This window comes from Lepidochelys olivacea (assembly GCF_965140295.1).
Source record: "Lepidochelys olivacea isolate rLepOli2 genome assembly, chromosome: 9".
NCBI classification, from domain to species: domain Eukaryota; kingdom Metazoa; phylum Chordata; order Testudines; family Cheloniidae; genus Lepidochelys; species Lepidochelys olivacea.
Window position 1 is genome coordinate 88548244 of NC_140419.1, and position 21146 is coordinate 88569389.

A 21146-nucleotide genomic window follows, 5' to 3' on the forward strand; every position below is an offset into this window, starting at 1 on the left:
AAATGCACAGAATGTTTCAATTTCAGAAATCACAGATGAATGAACGAGATACTGAGCTGGAATCAGTTATGCCAAACAAACAGATGAGCTATGTTAACAAGTTAGGTGAGAAAGGAACTGATTTGCTTTAAAATTTTTCCCATGGACTGTGAATCAGCTTTTAATTAGAGGTTTCAGAGTAACAGCCCTGTTAGTCTGTATTCGCAAAAAGAAAAGGAGTACTTGTGGCACCTTAGAGACTAACCAATTTATTTGAGCATGAGCTTTCGTGAGCTACAGCTCACTTCATCGGATGCATACCGTGGAAACTGCAGCAGACTTTATATACACACAGAGAATATGAAACAATACCTCCTCCCACCCCACTGTCCTGCTGGTAATAGCTTATCTAAAGTGATCATCAGGTTGGGCCATTTCCAGCACAAATCCAGGTTCTCTCACCCTCCACCCCCCCCACACAAATTCACTCTCCTGCTGGTGATAGCCCATCCAAAGTGACAACTCTTTACACAATGTGCATGATAATCAAGTTGGGCCATTTCCTGCACAAATCCAGGTTCTCTCACCCCCCTCCCAAAAACCACACACACAAACTCACTATCCTGCTGGTAATAGCTCATCCAAAGTGACCACTCTCCCTACAATGTGCATGATAATCAAGGTGGGCCATTTCCAGCACAAATCCAGGTTTTCTCACCTCCACCCCCACCCCCATACACACACAAACTCACTCTCCTGCTGGTAATAGCTCATCCAAACTGACCACTCTCCAAGTTTAAATCCAAGTTAAACCAGAACATCTGGGAGGGGGGGGGGTAGGAAAAAACAAGGGGCAATAGGCTACCTTGCATAATGACTTAGCCACTCCCAGTCTCTATTTAAGCCTAAATTAATAGTATCCAATTTGCAAATGAATTCCAATTCAGCAGTTTCTCGCTGGAGTCTGGATTTGAAGTTTTTTTGTTTTAAGATAGCGACCTTCATGTCTGTGATTGCGTGACCAGAGAGATTGAAGTGTTCTCCGACTGGACCAGGCTGAGGTTGGTGGTGATTTCAACAATTTCCATCCCACCACCAACCTCAGCCTGGTCCAGTCCACACAAGAGATCCACTTCCTGGACACTACAGTGCTAATAAACAATGGTCACATAAACACCACCCTATACCGGAAACCTACTGACCGCTATTCCTACCTGCATGGCTCCAGCTTTCACCCTGACCACACCACACGATCCATCGTCTACAGCCAAGCTCTGCGATACAACCGCATTTGCTCCAACCCCTCAGACAGAGACAAACACCTACAAGATCTCTGTCAAGCTTTCTTACAACTACAATACCCACCTGTGGAAGTAAAGAAACAGATTGATAGAGCCAGAAGAGTTCCCAGAAGTTACCTACTACAGGACAGGCCTAACAAAGAAAATAACAGAACGCCACTAGCCGTCACCTTCAGCCCCCAACTAAAACCCCTCCAACGCATTATTAAGGATCTACAACCTATCCTAAAGGATGACCCAACACTCTCACAAATCTTGGGAGACAGGCCAGTCCTTGCCTACAGACAGCCCCGCAACCTGAAGCAAATACTCACCAACAACCACATACTACACAACAGAACCACTAACCCAGGAACTTATCCTTGCAACAAAGCCCGTTGCCAATTGTGCCCACATATCTATTCAGGGGACACCATCACAGGGCCTAATAACATCAGCCACACTATCAGAGGCTCGTTCACCTGCACATCCACCAATGTGATATATGCCATCATGTGCCAGCAATGCCCCTCTGCCATTTACATTGGTCAAACTGGACAGTCTCTACGTAAAAGAATAAATGGACACAAATCAGATGTCAAGAACTATAACATTCATAAACCAGTCGGAGAACACTTCAATCTCTCTGGTCACGCAATCACAGACATGAAGGTCACTATCTTAAAACAAAAAAACTTCAAATCCAGACTCCAGCGAGAAACTGCTGAATTGGAATTCATTTGCAAATTGGATACTATTAATTTAGGCTTAAATAGAGACTGGGAGTGGCTAAGTCATTATGCAAGGTAGCCTATTGCCCCTTGTTTTTTCCTACCCCCCCCCTCCCAGATGTTCTGGTTTAACTTGGATTTAAACTTGGAGAGTGGTCAGTTTGGATGAGCTATTACCAGCAGGAGAGTGAGTTTGTGTGTGTATGGGGGTGGGGGTGGAGGTGAGAAAACCTGGATTTGTGCTGGAAATGGCCCACCTTGATTATCATGCACATTGTAGGGAGAGTGGTCACTTTGGATGAGCTATTACCAGCAGGATAGTGAGTTTGTGTGTGTGGTTTTTGGGAGGGGGGTGAGAGAACCTGGATTTGTGCAGGAAATGGCCCAACTTGATTATCATGCACATTGTGTAAAGAGTTGTCACTTTGGATGGGCTATCACCAGCAGGAGAGTGAATTTGTGTGTGGGGGGTGGAGGGTGAGAAAACCTGGATTTGTGCTGGAAATGGCCCAACCTGATGATCACTTTAGATAAGCTATTACCAGCAGGACAGTGGGGTGGGAGGAGGTATTGTTTCATATTCTCTGTGTGTATATAAAGTCTGCTGCAGTTTCCACAGTATGCATCCGATGAAGTGAGCTGTAGCTCACGAAAGCTCATGCTCAAATAAATTGGTTAGTCTCTAAGGTGCCACAAGTACTCCTTTTCTTTTAATTAGAGCAACCCAAGACAGACTGGCTTCATAAAGGGCTCGATCCTGCACAGGGTTACATGAATAAGCACAAAGCAAAAAGATGAGTAGGATTTAAATACTGACCGAAGTGTGGCAGCTTTATTAAAAGAAGAAGTAAAATTCAGACAAAAAGTAGCTTTTATAACAAAGGTCAATTTTATTTAACCCTTAAAATCATCTTTGTATCTAGGGATCACAAACAGAGATTGCTATGTCATGAATATATTTAAATAGAACTCGTTATAATTTAAGAGAAAGCGCAATATTCATTGCAAACTTTAAAAGATTACAGTATACCCATCAGCGTCCACAAATTACTGATTGATCCTAAGTAGGATATTGTACATAAAGTAATTTATTAAAACTGCAACTGTTAAGTACTCAAACTGAAGTTTGCTTTCCTGGTTAAATAGAAAATTGTCCAGAACATGACATGAAGAACAAAGTTGATTAACTGGCAAGAAATATACACCTTCGGTTTATATCCATCAATGTCATCAAAACTAGACAGAATTATGACTTCAGTATCTAGATCCCATTAAACACATTTTTTTAAATATATGTTGTCGCTCCAGTTAAGAAAATTTTGGATAGTTTTCAAGCCCAAAACTAACTCGGAGCATCCCAGGTTCTCTTATAACAGTTTAACGTAAGTGGTACATGCCCTGTGTTACAATTTTCACTTCTAAAAGAGGGATTTGCTCCCAAATTTAGATTTGAAAATTTCCCAATTAATAAAAAGAGCTAAAATGCTAATGACCTTTGTCACCCACTGAGGGTGCACTGCTGGGTGCTGACCAGCAATCAACAATAAATCCCATTGGACAGTTATGCAATGATAAAAAATAGATAATAGAAATATCCTATATCATACTATTGTTGCTGTGACTTCCCCTCCTATATGATGTAATCCCTGATCATCATCCAACCATTGCAACCTCTAGGGCCCTGCGCAGATGCAAAATTTGTATCCGTATCAAAGCTGCGATATGCAAAAATTGTCCACAGATATATAGTGGGTATCTGCAGATTTGCAGGACTCTACCAGTCATCATCTAATCACTTATCCATAATCAAATTCAGAATTAGATTAGTGGAGGAGAGAAGAGACTCCATTAATTAATCCCTAAAACAGGTTGCAATTTTTGAATTCTTATTGACACAAAAATAGAGGAAGGAAAGGAAATTTTACAATCTATCTTCCAGAGGTCAGAGCTACAGAACTAATTTACTATCAGCAACCCTTTTTAGATCACATCTATTGGACAAGAAACCTGAATCAGAGTACATTCTATTCCCCACCCCAAAATACCAACTGAGAAGTAATCTAATTAATAATAGTTTCCACATTAATTTTGATTATTAAAGCAAAGATTTTCAAAACTGACTTGTAATTGTAGATGCCCAATTTAAGGCTTATTAAAGAGATCTGGTTTTCAGAAAGTGGTGTATATTCACTGTGACAATGAGGGTCCAGAGACCACGGGCAGAACAGAAGGTTTAAACCAAAAATGAAAACTTGAATCAATTGATTCCATACTGTACTATTGTACTATAAATGTATAAAAAGAATAAGGTCTCAGGAAAGCTTGTAATGCTCTCAACTAGATGGTCATTATGAGATATGTTTACAGTCTGTGGTTGAATCTATGTATTTATTTATGTATATAGAAAACTGGTCATAATTTCAAGTATCAGAGGGGTAGCTGTGTTAGTCTGTATCCACGCAAACAACAAGGAGTCCGGTGGCACCTTAAAGACTAACAGATTTATTTGGGCATAAGCTTTCGTGGGTAAAAAACCCACTTCTTCTAGCTTATGCCCAAATAAATTGGTTAGTCTTTAAGGTGCCACGTGACTCCTGGTTGTTTTTAGTCATAATTTGTACAACTACCCCTCATAGCAGAATGGTGAGCAGTCAAGCAGGGAGGGACACCTCCCAAGTCAGGTATTTACATAAAACAAGCTTCAAGTAACCATCCATTGTCCAGCCCAGGAAAAAAGGCATGAACAGGAAGACAGACATCCTGGCTATCAAGCCAAGAGGGAATTTCCCTACTCTGAATAACCATGAGTCACCAGGGATTTAGTACACTTAGCACTTCAGTGTGGACACTACCTAGATACTGACGGGAGGGGTTCTCTAATCAGCATAGGTAATCCACCTCCCTGAGAGGCAGTAACTAGATCTATGGAAGAATCCTTTCAACAACCTAGTGCTGTCTACACCCAGGGTTAAACCAGTTTAACTACACCACTCAAAACCCTGGATTTTTCACACCCCTGAGCAATGTAGTTAATCTCACTTAATTTTCTACCATAGCCCATGCCTGGGAGGGACGGCGGGGGAGGGAGGGGGAGGAATACTTTAAAACCAGGCTTGGGACTGCAAATTTTCATCCAGAACCTGAGGGATACACAGAGGGCTGTTTGTGAATATTGGATCGCTCCTACAATAAACGGGTATGCTGTGAAACTGTCTTAAAGCAATAGGTAACTTTATTAGGAAAGGTTTCAGAGTAGCAGCCGTGTTAGTCTGTATTCGCAAAAAGAAAAGGAGTACTTGTGGCACCTTAGAGACTAACAAATTTATTTGAGCATAAGCTTTCGTGAGCTACGGCATCCGATGAAGTGAGCTGTAGCTCACGAAAGCTTATGCTCAAATTGGTTAGTCTCTAAGGTACCACAAGTACTCCTTTTCTTTTTATTAGGAAAGGGATTTTATCTAATATGAAAGTTTAAAACCTGAGGTTGCCTTTTATGTTTATTTTCTATGTAATTTGTATGTTCGCTTCTACTTACTATTTCATCATTGAATCCCTCAAAACACAAAGTCGGGAAATATTATCCCCATTTTAGAGAGAAGAAAACAACCCAAAAAATAGGTGATTTACCTATATTCACACAGGAATCCTCTGGCAGAGCCAGTAACTGAACTTGGGTCTCCCAAATTCCAATCTAGATCTTTGCAATTATATAGGAATGGCAGGATACGGCCATAGCAGGGATGTGTGCACCCATGAGAGAGAGAAGTCATATATGACCACACAGTTATGAACCTGAGAGACAGGGAGTACTGGCTGTATCAACAATAAGATAAGCATGATAGGTATGGAAAGAAGATTTGACATGCAGGAGAGCTGTACACAAGTGGTACATTGGAGGACACGAAAGGTAGCAAGCTGAGACAGTGAGCATGGTAGTCAATGAGTGCAGGACTAGTGCTAGTTGATCAGGAAGATGGCAGAGCTAATTTAGGAGAGGATAAATTTACAGTGGAGAGTCTGCAAAGCCATGGGACTTTCACCAGAGGCATTTGGAGACACAAGAACAGACAAAACAGATATTGGGGGTCAGCTAGTGATAGGTGTAGTTGCGACAGGCTGAGACAACCCTTTGAAAAGAAAGAAGAGTTCACAGCAGTAGAGATTCAGCAGGCAGCGGACACACAGATGCCACAGGCAGAGAGAGCAGAATACAGGACTAAAGTGGCAGAGACACTATGAACACTCACATATTAGACATCGCAGAAAGCCAAGATAAAAAGGAGACATGAGCCAGTGCACAATGATGAATGAGGCGATCATCAGAAAGAGGGAGCTCAATGATGGAAAGATAACAAGTACTTAGTGAAGCACCTATTAGGCTGGTGTTTAGTGAAGACAAGGTTGATGGGTGAAGACCACAGTGATGGGAGATGTCAAATGAGAATATAAGAGCAAAAATGCAGAAGCTCAGGGGCTGGTGGAGAGTGCGGAAGCTGCAACTGCCATGAATGAAGGTGGAAGATTATGATAAAGGAAAGAGAAGAACCAAGTGTCAGACTCTGAAAGGAAGGAAGATGGTGGAATGTTAGATGATTTATCCCTTCCACATAGCCAGGAATCCGATGAAGTGTTGCTCAAAGGAGGATATTCAAAGAGAAGCTGTACAGCAGGTGCAGACGTCAGGAGAAGATAATCCCCCCACTACGTCCTTTGGGGACAATTTGGAGTGAGCTATATTTGAGAGAAGAGGCCGCCTTCGGGGAGAACTGCTGTACAGGTGATGTCATTCAAAGGGGAATTCATGTTTCTGATGCAGTAAAATGTATGAAGTGAGTAATTAAGAAGCCATGGCTAGCAGTGATGTTTTTGGAGAGGGAAAAGGCATTCCGATGTTATGCAGAAAGTCAGAGTAGATGATCACAATGGTGCTTTCTGGCATTTAAAAAAATAACAACAACTATGAATCCCAGATGAAGCATGAGAAGGGGACTGATGAAGTAAAGACTAGAGAAGCAGAGATAGTAACATGAGGAAGGTGCAGAAGGTGAAAAGGGTGGAGTTAAGGGGAAGGCCAAAATTGGATAAGTTTCCCCATAAGTAACAAGGAGGCAGCATATATGGAAAATATATCTGTGATGGTGAGAAATGCCAGGAAAGGATAGAAGGGAGAGAGAAAAAACCCACACAGATGGTTTAAGTAGTAGATAGGGGAGATGCGAAGAAGGAAGAGACCACACAAATGTTATACCAATAAAATAAAAAACAGCAGGATCTTATTAAAGGGAAAAAGGCAAAATACCACATTTACTGTGAATACAGAAAGAATCATAGTAAGCAGTTAGTTATAGTTATAACATTCCATTCAATCTCATATTTATTCACACATTCATTCATAGATAAATCACTAGGATCATGTATGTGGCATGAACTGGAATCACAAACTCAAATTGCCTCACAGTACCTTCTTTTGAATAGGCTACATAGAAAGTGACACTGACGATTATCTTTCAGAGTAACAGCCGTGTTAGTCTGTATTTGCAAAAAGAAAAGGAGTACTTGTGGCACCTTAGAGACTAACCAATTTATTTGAGCATGAGCTTTCGTGAGCTACAGCTCACTTCATCGGATGCATACCGTGGAAACTGCAGAAGAGGAGGATTATGTTGGATCATATTAAAGAAGTTCTGTATTAAAATCAAATGAGTTTGATTCCCCAGAGTTTAAATTCCAGAGTATTACTAATTAAGAGGTCTCTTGGCTTTTGGTACTGTTTCTCTCCCTCTATGTGTGAAACTTGCAAGCTGCTAATTGCGTTAGTACATTCTAAGACAGAGTCTGTTCTCAAAGCAATTCACACAGAGAGAGACTCAAAGCAATATTCTGTAACAACAGAAACAGCACCCAGAGACTCCCCACCCTTTTGTTGCATTAACAATTGTGATTAAAATAGAGACAGAGGATGTATGTGGATGGATGGTTGGTGTGGAAAATAACTGAATGATCAGGGAGGTGCCAGCCTAAGAATCCAGTGTCCATGGGCTGAAGAAGGCGTCAAGTGGAAATAACCAGAGGACTCCCGGAGGGCACACTGGAATCCACCCAACAGCCTCAAGAATGGGAGAACCAAAGAACAATATAACATCTGGCAGCACGGAGCCGTCAGGAATGTGCTATCTGCTGATTGATTCAGCAACAGCATGATGAAGCAATTCCCATAGACTGGCATAGGAATAAATTCCTATAAAAATAGATTCTAGAAAGTGAGAACTTTGGGGGGTCTGATTCTGCAAACCAACTTCCAGGAGCATCAGATGAGCATCTGACAAGGCCCTGCTCCCTCCTCACATCCAGGCCACCTGGCCAGTGGGTTGGCATGAGCAACTCTAAAGCTGGTACCTATGATAACAACCTTGCAGAACACGTGTGTGTGTATGAATATGAGATTGAATGGAATGTTATAACTATAACTAACTGCTTACTATGATTCTTTCTGTATTCACAATAAATGTGGTATTTTGCCTTTTCCCCTTTAATAAGATCCTGCTGGTTTTTAATTTATTGGTATAATACATAGACGAAATGTAGTACAGGGAGTAATGGTAAAATACAACTGATCAGCACGTCAATTAGGTAGATGTATTAGTCATCACTAAGTTGTTTTCAAAGAGATAAATTAATGCAATTTTATTTCTTCTTTTGGAGCCACATAGTTTTTAGCTTTATCATCATGTCCCAATTTCATTTTCAAGCTCAAAAAAGTATTGAGTCAATTGCTATTTAATCATATATTTATGCTGCACAGAAAAGTTTAATGTACAAGTCTGCATTTGGACCTATTATCTTAGCTCAACTATGTCTTCTTGAGTTCAAGGAATGCGCAAATTCATGAAAAATTGTCAGTGTTTTCCTTCCTAAGCAGCAGGTTTACCTAGATTAAGAATGATTTAGCCAGCTCAGTGCCCTAAAGTGCATTAACTACATGCCTCTGTGCAAATTTACACAACTGCTCTTTGAATATTTTACATAATTTCTTATTTTACTTTATTCACAGTTAAACACTTTTCTTGAAATGTGTTTACTTTTTTTGAGAGACACTTTCCTAAGCCCCTTGGGGAAAAGATTTAAGCTCTGCCAGACATTGATCATACAGAGGGAGTATCGTGGTTTTGCTTTACATAAGACACAAGACAGTATGTGGCAACAAGTAAATGGCCATCTAAAGATATAGAGACAGAGCAGTTATTCATTTAACTTTCTTTTCCTGTAGAATACACTTCAGAAATTTAGTGGATTTCTCCACCAATGACTAAAATTAAAGGCTAACAAACAAAATTGTCACCTATGCTTAAAGTGAACGCAGTTTGGAGTATGTGATTGGGATATTTCAAGCCTTCTGGAAGTTCCGAACTAAGGCTGGCAATATATGCATGAAACATCCCACTCTCTTAGCCCTGGTCTACACCGGGGGGGATTGATCTAAGTTACGCAACTTCAGCTACGTCAATAACGTAGCTGAAGTCAATGTACTTAGATCAACTTACCATGGTGTCTCCACCGCAGTGAGTCGACTGCTGCCGCTCCCCCATAGACTCTGCTTGCGCCTCTCGTGGCGCTGGAGTACAGGAGTCAACGGGAGAGCGCTCGGGGATTGACTGCTGCCTGCCGATCCGGCGGGTAGTGAAGACATACCTTTAGTAGACATTGATTCTCCTGGGAAAGATTAGTGGGTTCTACTGACTCTGCTACAGATAGCTCACTATCCTACAGAGATAAAAGGGAGTTGGGAATCATTCTCTACATAAAGCTACTTTAGAGCAGAGGCTGAGTAGTCCTGAAAAAGGAATTCAGGGACCAACCAAGCCTGAGGAAAAGACTTGGGCTGGATTTTATGTTTCATTTCTAATTCCTTTATTCCTGTGAATAAAGCCAAAACCAAGAAGGGACTATGTTTTTACCCTCTACAACTTGTCTGATCTGTGGGCTGGTCTATGCTGGGAATTTACATTGATATAGCTACACCGCTCAGTGTGTGGATTTTTCAGATATTTTTCAGATTTCTGTAAGACAGATATAGAAAGACAACAGAATTAACACCCCTGAAATGCATGGAGGCAGTTTACACCTCTCTCAGGAGCTCACAAGAAATTGGGGCTCTGTTATTTGGTTTTACTCACATTCACAAGGCCTGGAAGCTTACTTTTAAGTGCTCTTAAATTCTACAAAACTAATGCATGAATCTCCAATACACCAAGTAAAGTTTCCTATCCCCAGTGGTGACTGGACAAGTAGATTTGTCAAGTGCTGATTTAAAACATAATGGTCATGCCCCAACGTTTTTTGGTTGTTTACCTTATGTCAGGTGATTCAGTCCTCCTGTTTCCCTCCCATGAGTGCCCTGAACTGGATTTTTCAGTCAATACTTCTACCTGATAAGATACCATTTCTAGGGATAGCCCAGTGGTTTGAGCATTGGCCTGCTAAACCCAAGGTTGTGAGTTCAATGGGCCATTTAGGGATCTGGGGCAAAAACTGGGGATTGGTCCTGCTTTGAGCAGGGGACTGGACTAGATGACCTCCTGAGGTCCCTTCCAACCCTGATATTCTATGATTCAAATACAGGAATACATTTTTTCCCCCTTTCTTCCCCTCTGCTGTCTGAACTCTTGCCCTTCTTTGGACATTCATGCCCTTCTTACCCCATTTCCTTGTCATCACCCTCACCTACCGTAGATGTGATATCAACAGATAGAAAATGTGACTAGTGCTTTAGTGTCTAATGTTAGTTCAGCTACCAGTGAACCCTAATAGGACTGCATACTGAATTGCCCTGAAAACATGTCTTGGATTGGTTTTGCAGGTGCAAAGCAGCCTGAAATAAAGCCTACCAACCAAAATATTAGAAATCAAACCAGTCAGATAATGTTTGTCAGTAACAGAGATATCTTTTTAAAAGTTTCTCATATATCAGTGGGAGCAGTCATTAGAAACTCTTTTTGCTTTTACTTCTAAGAACACAGGGCAAAGTCACCAGAGTTCCGGAACTAGTGCTGGCCTGTTTCTTTGTTCACCAGTTTGGCTGACATTCTATGTGCAGTTTTCTGTCACAGAAGTAGTTAGTGTTCCATGAGTAACATCAAACAAAAACACAAGCCATGCATGTAGCTAGCTACAGGAAGCAAGAAGAAAAGGAGTACTTGCGGCACCTTAGAGACTAACCAATTTATTTGAGCATACGCTTTCCTGAGCTACAGCAAATCTATTAGTCTCTAAGGTGCCACAAGTACTCCTTTTCTTTTTGCCAATACAGACTAACACGGCTGTTACTCTGAAAGGAAGCAAGTAGAAATCCTAAAAAAAAAAAAATACAGATTAATCTTCGTTTACTGATTGCACCATATAAAAACAAAACAGCCTTTTACATTTGCAATCACAATATGAAAGAGAAACTAACAGGCTACAGGAAAACCAAAACCCAGTTCATAAATAAATATAATTTTTTCAATGCCTTTAATAAGGCAGCAGGAAGAATAATCCATTTGACATTTTGACTTGGTAAGGGGTTTTTGGTATTTTTCGAGATGGCCTAAACTTGGCAGAATTGGAGTTCCCAACTGTTTTTGTTCCTTAAATGAAAAGCCCAACAAAACAACATCCTATATATTAGGATAGAAGTCATGTTCTGTTCAATGCTCTACAATGACAATACTTCCTTGGAAAGTGTTATTTTCAAGTAACATGACAAAAGAGAGGTGCTCAGCCTGCATCTTTTTAAAAGAAGATTAGGAACAATATAGTCTGTTTTATTAAACTGAAATCTCTCATATTAATAAACACTGACATTAAAAAGACAGTAAAACCCATATGAATATTTTCTAGGGACTTAATGATTTTAAGAGATAAAATAATGTAGGATTTCTAGTAATAAATTAGATTTTATGCAGTTCTATCCCTAAAACCACATTCAAGGACAAAATTAAATACCCTTAAAGGAAATACAATTTTACACAAACAGTTGGAAATGTGGAAAACTGTGTCAAAAGCAATAATTAAATATTTATTTAACCCATTTATAGCACATCCAGCACAAAAATCTAAACATCAGACAATAAACCCGTGAATTAAAAATCAAAGTATGAAATATTTGGAGAGAAAAATCAGAGAGAAAGAATGAACCAGGAAAAATACATAACCTGACTACGCAAATAATCTTGTAAATAGCAAACATCTCTCAAAAAGAAAAGGAGCACTTGTGGCACCTTAGAGACTAACAAATTTATTTGAGCATAAGCTTTTGTGAGCTACAGCTCACTTCATTGGATGCATTCAGTGGAATTTTGCAGATACAGACTAACAGGGCTGCTACTCTGAAACATCTCTCAGAAATAGAAGGAATCAGGAGAGTGGTAGCTGAGCCAAAACGAAGAAAGGATTTGGCAGGAGAAAGTGGGTATAGGTGCAAAGGACTCGAGAATTGTTGAATGAAAGTTTGAGTTACATTTGCAAATTGCAAAGATCTATATTGTGTCATATTGTATCAGGACTCGAACTAAATTTGCAGAAGAGCTGGAGAGAATATGAACAATTATTACGTTCTTTGCTCAGGGAGCTGGCAGAGAAGCTTGGGAAATACATATTTATTTTAATTTGAACAAGAAAGGCTCTATGTTTCCATCTCTCTATAAGAAAACCCAATAAAGTTCATACAAAGCAGATAGATTAACAGTGGGATTTATTCCTAAAAGAATAGCAGGAGCAGTTTTCGACCCTGCCAATCTGAGAGGTGTTTTAGAAATGTTTGGTCTTTTTTTTGTTTACACTGTGAAATCATGGTCATGTTTTTAATTCCAAATTAATGACTCTCAAAGATGAAATACTAATACCTTCACAAGAAGATTTCACCTATTTGCAGGAATTTTGAAGGGCAAAACTAGATTTAAATAAGTAAACGGAATCAGATCAAGAAAAAGGAAACAAAATTGTGATTAATCTTTCTTCTTCCTGCCCCATAGGGGAAGACCTTAGAGTCTCCTTTTTATACTGTCCCACAAGATTTCTTAGATCTTTTTTTTATCTGCTCTAATGGCACATAATTTAGTAATCTATAAACAAAATAAAGCCTCTATTTTGGTTATTAATCCTGTAATGACATCAGAAAATTAGATATCAGTCTTCTGAAATGTAATATTTATCTGTTCAAAATCATCTTTTTCATCCTTATTTCTAAACTGATTTTTTTTCCTGTATGCTACCCCAAGTTTTCTAAGGGACCATGCACCCTCAGATCCCATTAACTGGTAAACAGTTTGTAGCTTCTTTTACAGAAAATCTACTATATATGAAGGTCAGCACAACAAGTTTCAGGTTATCCATTGGCAGAGAGCTACATTTTGACAAACTTCCAAAACCTGAGGTTTCAGTTATCCTGTTAAATAAAAGTGAAGTTGTGCACTTGACTCCAATGGGAGTTGAGGGTTTCCACCGTAGATACTTTGAAGCCTGCTAAGAAAATGGTTAAAACAATCCTGTTTGGGGTTTTCTTTGTATAGAAACACCTTTTTTATGAATAATTTTAAAAAAATTATTCAAACCCAAAAACCTTTATCAGAATTTAGTTTATTCAAATATTTTTATTACCTTATGAAAATAAATTATGTGACAAAAAATTAAATAGCATGATTACTTAGGAGCCAGTCGCAGGATCAGAGCCATAATTAACAGTCTTACCCCTCTGTAATTTCCAATGGCCAATGCTTTAATAGAAAACATCTCTCTGATCTTGCTATTTGAGACTGCTAAAGCCTCTAGAAAGGCAGGTTCACCAAGAAAAGTATTCCTGTCCTTGCGCTATAGAAATATCAGCACCCTTAGAACTGGATTTCAAAAAAGCAATCCCCTGACTAAATTTATTTTCTTGTGAGCTATAAAACATTAGTTCTGAGACTTTATTGAACCAGACCTTTTCAAAGTGAACTTTGACTTTTTTTGTTGTCTTTGATACAGCAGTATCTTGAAAACATTTCCTCATTTCAAAGAGACTTTGGCTTATGACACACACTAGTTTGCTTGTGATTTCATACTATTTTACTTGCTGCTTTAATCCTCTTCATTTTTAGCTATTTAATAAATATCCATAATATTTTATAAACAGCTGCATATACAGAAGTGTTACTGTTATAACTCTTCAACCTTTCAGGTCCGGAAGATTAACAGGAAGAAAAGCAACTCTTTAAATGACCTTACCCTTAAATGAGCTACAAGCCAATAGGGAGACACACAAGTACAGATAAACCAGAGGCATAAATGAGGTTGAAAAGTCAGGTGTACTCCAGACGTGTGGACAAATGGCATGCAATGCATTATGTACTTAGATTCATAGATACTAAGGTCAGGAGGGACCATTATGATCATCTAGTCCGACCTCCTGCACAACGCAGGCCACAGAATTTCACCCACCCACTCCTGCGAAAAACCTCTCACCTATGTCTGAGCTATTGAAGTCCTCAGATCATGGTTTAAAGACTTCAAGGAGCAGAGAATCCTCCAGCAAGTGACCCGTGCCCCATGCTACAGAGCTACATGCTCTGCCCTGGAGGAAAATTCCTTCCCGACCCCAAATATGGCGATCAGCTAAACCCTGAGCATATGGGCAAGATTCATCAGCCAGATTTAATAATTTTATTAAGATAATGTTGAAAGAAGAAACAGTACAGAGTTCAAGCATAGAAGTTTCTGGTTGTCAGGGGATAAGGTACAGATTATCAAGGGATGCGAAATTCGATTTAGGAGCTGGTGGAGTAAGGATTACGTAAAAATCTGCAATCTCCCCGACTGGGGGTAAAAGTTTAACCGGTCAAAGTACAGACATTGATATATGGGGGTAAGCTATCCACATACCGGCTATGTTCAGGTGCGGAATATAGTGAGTGGCTACGATAGCGGGGATGGGTCTACCCTCATTTGGTGGGTATTTAATGTTCAGTGGGTTTATGGTTCCAGTTCATACGGTCCAATGGGGAAAGCCTCTCAGTCCCTTTCCCCGTGGGTGCACGATGTCGTTTCTTTCCTGGGTAACTCAGATCCCAGCCCACCTAATATCCCATCACAGGCCATTGGGTCTATTTACCACGAATATTTAATTACCAAAACCATGTTATCCCATCATACCATCTCCTCCATAAACTTATCGAGTTTAATCTTAAAGCCAGATAGATCTTTTGCCCCCACTGCTTCCCTTGGAAAGCTGTTCCAAAACTTCACTCCTCTGATGGTTAGAAACCTTCGTCTACTTTCTAGCCTAAATTTCCTTGTGGCCAGTTTATATCCATTTGTTCTTGTGTCCACATTGGTCATGAGCATAAATAATTCCTCTCCCTCTCCGGTGTGTATATATATACACACACACACACATACACACACACTGGTTAATGCAGTAAAGCGATAGGCGAGACATGTGCCAAGTCCAACACAGCCCTGCAATTTCGGATGCAGATAAATCCCGAGGGCTCTACACCCCTCTGCCACAGTTGGAAATGAGAAGTGAGGGAACCTTAGGATGGCTCCAGTTTATCCAGGTAACAGAACTCTCTGGGGGACTCAAGCTGGATCTTAGGGGGTGTCCATACATCAGGTAATGCCCGAAGATTTGTGCGTCCTTTAATTTTACAAGTTTGTTTCCATATTACAAAGTATTAGAAGGTGTGTGTGGGGGGGGGGGGGTCCTTGAAAAATCACCAAAAAAAAAAAAAAAGTGTGATGTAGTTGTGATGTAGTTGACGCTGCACCAGCAGTAGGGAAAATGAGAGTCCCTGCCCCCCGCCCCCCGGGGAACCCCACTGAGAAGGGGGGTCAGGATCAGAGTCTCTGCCCCGCCCTCCCGGGCGTGCCCTACTCAGGAGGGGCGGGGGGGGAGGGAGTAAAGCTCCCCGCCGCCCAGGACACCCCCGGAGGGGCGGGAACACTCCTGCCCGCCACGGCACTGTCCCGAGGGGGGGAAGTAGTGTCCCGCCCCCTGTAGAGGGAGCCCAGAGACGGACCCCCCCCCGTCCCCGAGCTGACTCGTCCCTTGCCGTCGGAACTAGCAGGCGGCAGCGGCCCCTTCCCCATGTCAAACTTACCGCACGGGCTCCGCTAGCCCGCCGCCCGCAGCCCCGCACGCCGCTCGGGTCAAGAAGCCTGCGAGAAGATGGCGGCTCGCGGCCTCCTATTTGCCGGGGGCGGGGGCTGAGGCCCTGAGCCCGTTGGCGTGGGGCGACATCTAGCGGCGGCAGGGGGAAGCGCAGGTGGAGAGCCTGGCTGGCCCGGGCCGCCCCGGTCACTGGAGCAAGGGGGCGGCTGCTGCTGGCCTCGCAGGGTCAGTGTGCCTGGCCGAGTGGAGAGCGGGAAGGGAGGGCTCTGCGGGGAGAAGCCCCGACCCCGGCAGGAGCTTGGGGGAGAGGAAGGCCCGACCCCGGCAGAAGCTGCGGGGCTGAAGCGCCGACCCCCCTCTGTGCCGAGCTGGCCTGAGCCCCCCTCTCTCCCGTCCCCCCCTGTGTGGAGCTGGCTCTCATTCTCAGGGCTCTGGAGAAATTCAGCTCAAATCTGTCCGCCTTGGTATGTTCATTTTCCCCATCTTGACACAGCCATGAATGGATTTAGCCGAGGAGGCAGGGTTAGTACTGGCCCCCTTTGGCAGGTGGGATCTAGGGCACGCGGTGGTGACGTGACTTTCCCAAGGCTAAGCAGGGAGTCTGTGGCAGAGCAGAGAACCAAACCCAGAACACCTGGCCCCCAGGGCTGTGCCTTAACCACTAGGCAACCCTTCCTACCCCAAGGAGAGGGAGCCTCCTCTGCGCTTTGAGTGTATGGGTGGGCCAGGCACTAGACCGAGCCACCAGGAGGGGAGAGTAGAGAGAGAGATGGGAAAAGGGACATGGATGGGAAGTAAGAAGGGGGAAACATCAGGAAGGGGAGCAAGGACTTAGAGAAGAAACAAGAGAGGGGGAAGACTCCCCACTGCTTGTCCCTCGCAGCTGCCACTTTTCCACTGCCATCAGTGGCCCGCAGCTCCCAAAGAGGCCCCAAGCAGGTGTGAAGCAGAGTGAAAGTAATGTCTATAAACTGGGCTGTTAGTGAAGACAGCTTGTAGCTGAGTGTAATGATTTTAATAAACTGTAATTCATGATAATGTAATTATGTAGTTCATTACTATTTTAATGATGACGTTAAGATACCAATGACAGACACACATTCAATAAATAGAATATGAAAAGTGCATAAATATACTGAAAATTGCCAGTTGGGGGGGGAGCTGAGCCCCCCCCCAAACACACACACACACACACACCTTGCCCTTAAGGCAGGAGGGGGCAGAAAGGAGTGAGTGGGAGGGAATCTGGGGGAGGGGACAGAGTGGAGGCAGGAAGGGGTGGGGCTGGGGCCTTGGGGGAGCAGGCAGAGCCGGGATGCGGGACCCACTGGCAAAACCAAAAGTCAGCACCTATGATGGGATGGGGAAGAGAAGGGGATAGGGGAAGCGGGAGCCTAGCATGCGGATTGCCTTGGCAACAGCTGGGACTCCCCTGTTAAGCAGGCCGATCAAACTCTCACCTTGATAAGCCCCACCTCCCCTGCATCTCTACCACCCTGATGAGCCTCCTCCCAAACACCCTCCTCACTGAGCCCCAACCACCTACACCCTCCCCAACCAAGCTCCAATCACTTTCACTTGGTTCCCCCTGCAGACTCCAATTGCCCCTGCACCTGGAACCTCCCTGTGCATCCAGATCCCACACTGAGCTGCCTGCACCCAGACTGCCCCACACAGAACCATCTTACCCTCATCTGAATTCCCCCACGCTAAGTCCCTCTGCACTTGGATCCTGCTGCCAGGCTGAGCCTCCCTGCCCACATCTGGCAAGTTTCTGTGGTAGGCATGGCTCTTGTGCTGTGTCAAGGTCAGGTTCAGCCTCACTGCCAAGTCCCTGTCCTGGGGGGTATTCTCCCACCTCAGTGTCCTGTGCTCCCCACTGCCATGGTGGAACTTCCACATTTATTTATTGTACAAAAAAAAAAATTACAGAATTTTAAAATATTATGCGCAGAATTCCCTCAGGAATATGGGGCGCTGTACAGCTATGATGGTGGGACTATGAAGGGGGTGCTGGACACTAGGGATCTTTGGGTGTGGGAGCTGGGCAGGGGGTATCATATGCATGGTGCTGTGCAGTTGTGGTGGGAGGTCAACGGGAGGGGTCTCTGGGCAGGGGGTGCTGGGCATAGTGGGTCCAGGGGCATTGGGCATAGGGATTTGTGGAGGAAGTATGTAGGTGAGGGGGTGGTGGCATAAGGGCAGGGCACTGGGCAGGGGGGCAGTGTAGAAGGGGCATGCTGGCAGTGTAGGGCTGGGCGAGCCAGTATGCGTCTAGCAGTTGTGGGTTTGTAAACAGTGCTGTTGTGCTGGGCTGCGTGGGGCCACTCCTGCTGCGCTATGCCTCATTGCCCTCAACCAGCCCCTCGCTCTGCGGACTGGCCCCCATCACATGCCCTATTTCCCCAATGGGGGCCCACAAATATGTTTGGTGCCGGGCCCACAAAAAGTTAATCCGGCCCTCTCTGGGAGGGGCAAACTGGCCAGGCCACAGCAATTCCGGGACGCAGGGCAGAACAGCCAATGGGCTGCCGCTGCGCATTGTACAGGGCAAGCTGGAGCCGGGCCCCATGCTGGCCCAGCGTGGCCTCACCACATGGGCATGGAGCTGGACTACGTGCGGCAGCTGGTGCATACGCGCACAAGCCGCATGGACGCAGTCTGCCTGACATTTGGGCGGTGCTGTGCCTGCATTGTCTGGTGCCCAGCGAGCTGCAGGTTGAGCGGCTGAGTGCACTTTTCTGGCACAGCCAGGGCTTCCACATGCCCACCTGGCTGCCTTCACTGCTGCTGGTACCAACCCACATGCACTAGGAGCCCTGTGGCCTGCCCTGGCAATTTAAAAGGGCCTGGGGCTCCCAGCTGCCGCTGTTACCATGGCAGTGGCGGCGGCAGGGGCCCATGGGCAATTGCTCCCTTTATCCCTCCCCCCCATCAGCTAGTGTGTGTTGGGGAGACTGGGAGCTCCTTTCCTGCTCTGACCTTTCCTTTCTGTGTCTTGGGCCTAGCCCCTGTGCCTGAGCATCCCAATGGGATCACAGCAGATTAGGGTTACCACCTGGCCAGTATTTGACCAATCTGGCCGGTGTTTTTTATTTTTAATGGATTTGCTAGTTGCCAAAAAAATAATTTAAACTGCTGTGTTTTTTTACGCGGGGCTAAAAATTTGCATTATCACAATACACTGGGATGTCTTACTTTAAAAGTTTCTGTGTCTAGCTAAAGATGATACAGTGTTCCCACTTCTGCAGTTTAAGCGATAAACTGTGGATAATACAGCAGTTGTCTGCCCACCAACACGCAAGCATGCTGTGCATGTGTGTAAGAGAGGGTTTGAGTCACCCAAGAGTGAGGAGACATGCAACGTTATCAATCTTATCTATATGTGTTCTCGCTCTAGATCAGCGTTTCTCATATGCGGCCACTAGGGGCTTTTCTTGCGGCCACAGCCTTCTGGGCTGTGATGGGGGGGGCAATGTAGCAGCCCCTCCGACTCCCTGTTGCTCTCCGGATGCACTGCCTTGGTGTTGATTGCTGGGGCCGCCAGCAGTGGTTGGGCCCTGCCCCCCTTTGGAGACACCTGGGGTACAATGCCGAAGGAGAAGGCAGCCAGTGAATTCCCCATCTTCCCAGGGGCAGTGGGGCTCAGGCTTTGGGCTTCAGCCCTGGGGTGGTGGGGCAGCAGGCTCTGGCTGAGGGCTTCGGGCTCCAGCCCTGGGCTGAAGCTGCTCAGCGGCATGGCCCAGCCTCCAGCTGCGGGGCTTCGGGCTCCAGCCCCTGCTGGTTCCCTGACCCCCAATCCAGGGCTTAATTTGTCCCCAGGCTTGGCAGGGCTGAGTAAGTCTTCTGTGAAAAGTGATACTTGTATGTTTGTTAATACCACTTTTCACAACAGACTCACTAGTTAGCAATAAATAAATTACAATGATTTGGACGTGTATACGTGCATATTTATTTGTTTTCTCTAAAGCTAATTAAGTATTTTAGGAAAAAGTGTGAGAGTGGCCACCAGCAAGAGTTGGTGGCCGCACTGTGAGGTCACCAACATTTTTTTCCTGAGAACACCTGCTTCTAGATACTATAAGTGGCTATTGAAGTGGGGGTTGCAGAGTTGCCTTGTGGTTGGGGGTTTGCGTTGTGATGGGTTTGCCTTGTGAGGGGTGCCTTTTTTTTTTTCCCTTTCAAAGATGGTAACCCTACAGCAGATGACCTCAACCCACCTAACTTCTTGCATGCCTGTAGGTTGAACTCTGCTCCCTGCCTTCATTTAGCACCTTTCCCCTCATAGACCCTCCCCACTGTTGGCACAAGAACCTTCTCCTCTGCAGCCCCTGTAATCTGGAGGAGTCTCTCACCACAGCCCCTGTTTTCAAATTTCACCTGAAAAAATCTCTGGCCTCACTTTTCTCTCCGTCCACTTCTGTTTTTTTATATTATAGTGTTGCATCTTCTTCATTTCATTATGTAAGGCATCTGGGGATACAGGTGGTGCACAAAATGCTCTCCCAAATAAAGTTGAATTGTATTCAATGGTATAGTATTAGGGTCTGCTTGATTGTCGAAACCATTACTAATACTACACGTGTCATCTTCATTCCCATGAATACTCCTACATGAGTAAAGGTTTGGGTATAGGGACCTTAGTTACCACTTGTTGATAGACTGATGTCTTGAGTTTCTCAAATGAAAGGTGTTATAATAGTGCAAAATGTTATATGTATTTATTATGAAATTCATATACCTGTCTTAAATTGCCATATAAGGGTTCTGCAAATGTCAGTGGGCTAGTAGAAAATGGTCTTTAATAAACATTCAGATAAAATTATTCTGGAAACACCTCTTAAGTGGTCACTGAAAACATGAATTTGTCTATTGGAGGTGGTTCTCAGTGTAGTTTTGACTGTATTAACACCAAATTTCCTTATCTCTAATACAGGATTATGTTATTATTATTGGCACAGATGGTAGCACCCTCTATTATTAAGGTTGCCTGACATTTCCTTTATGAGATCCTGTTTTCCAGTGGTGCTG

General features: G+C 43.7%; 1 protein-coding gene across 1 annotated transcript in view; it reads right to left on the reverse strand.

The window, feature by feature from the left end:
• The window catches only part of XIAP (X-linked inhibitor of apoptosis), a 51880-nt gene extending 35681 nt beyond the window's left edge, over window positions 1-16199 (reverse strand). Inside the window, exon 1 of the mRNA XM_084639665.1 lies at window positions 16105-16199. The gene's annotated coding sequence lies outside the window, so the exon portion shown is untranslated. The remainder of the gene's footprint in view (window positions 1-16104) is intronic.
• Between the last annotated feature and the right edge of the window lie 4947 nt (window positions 16200-21146).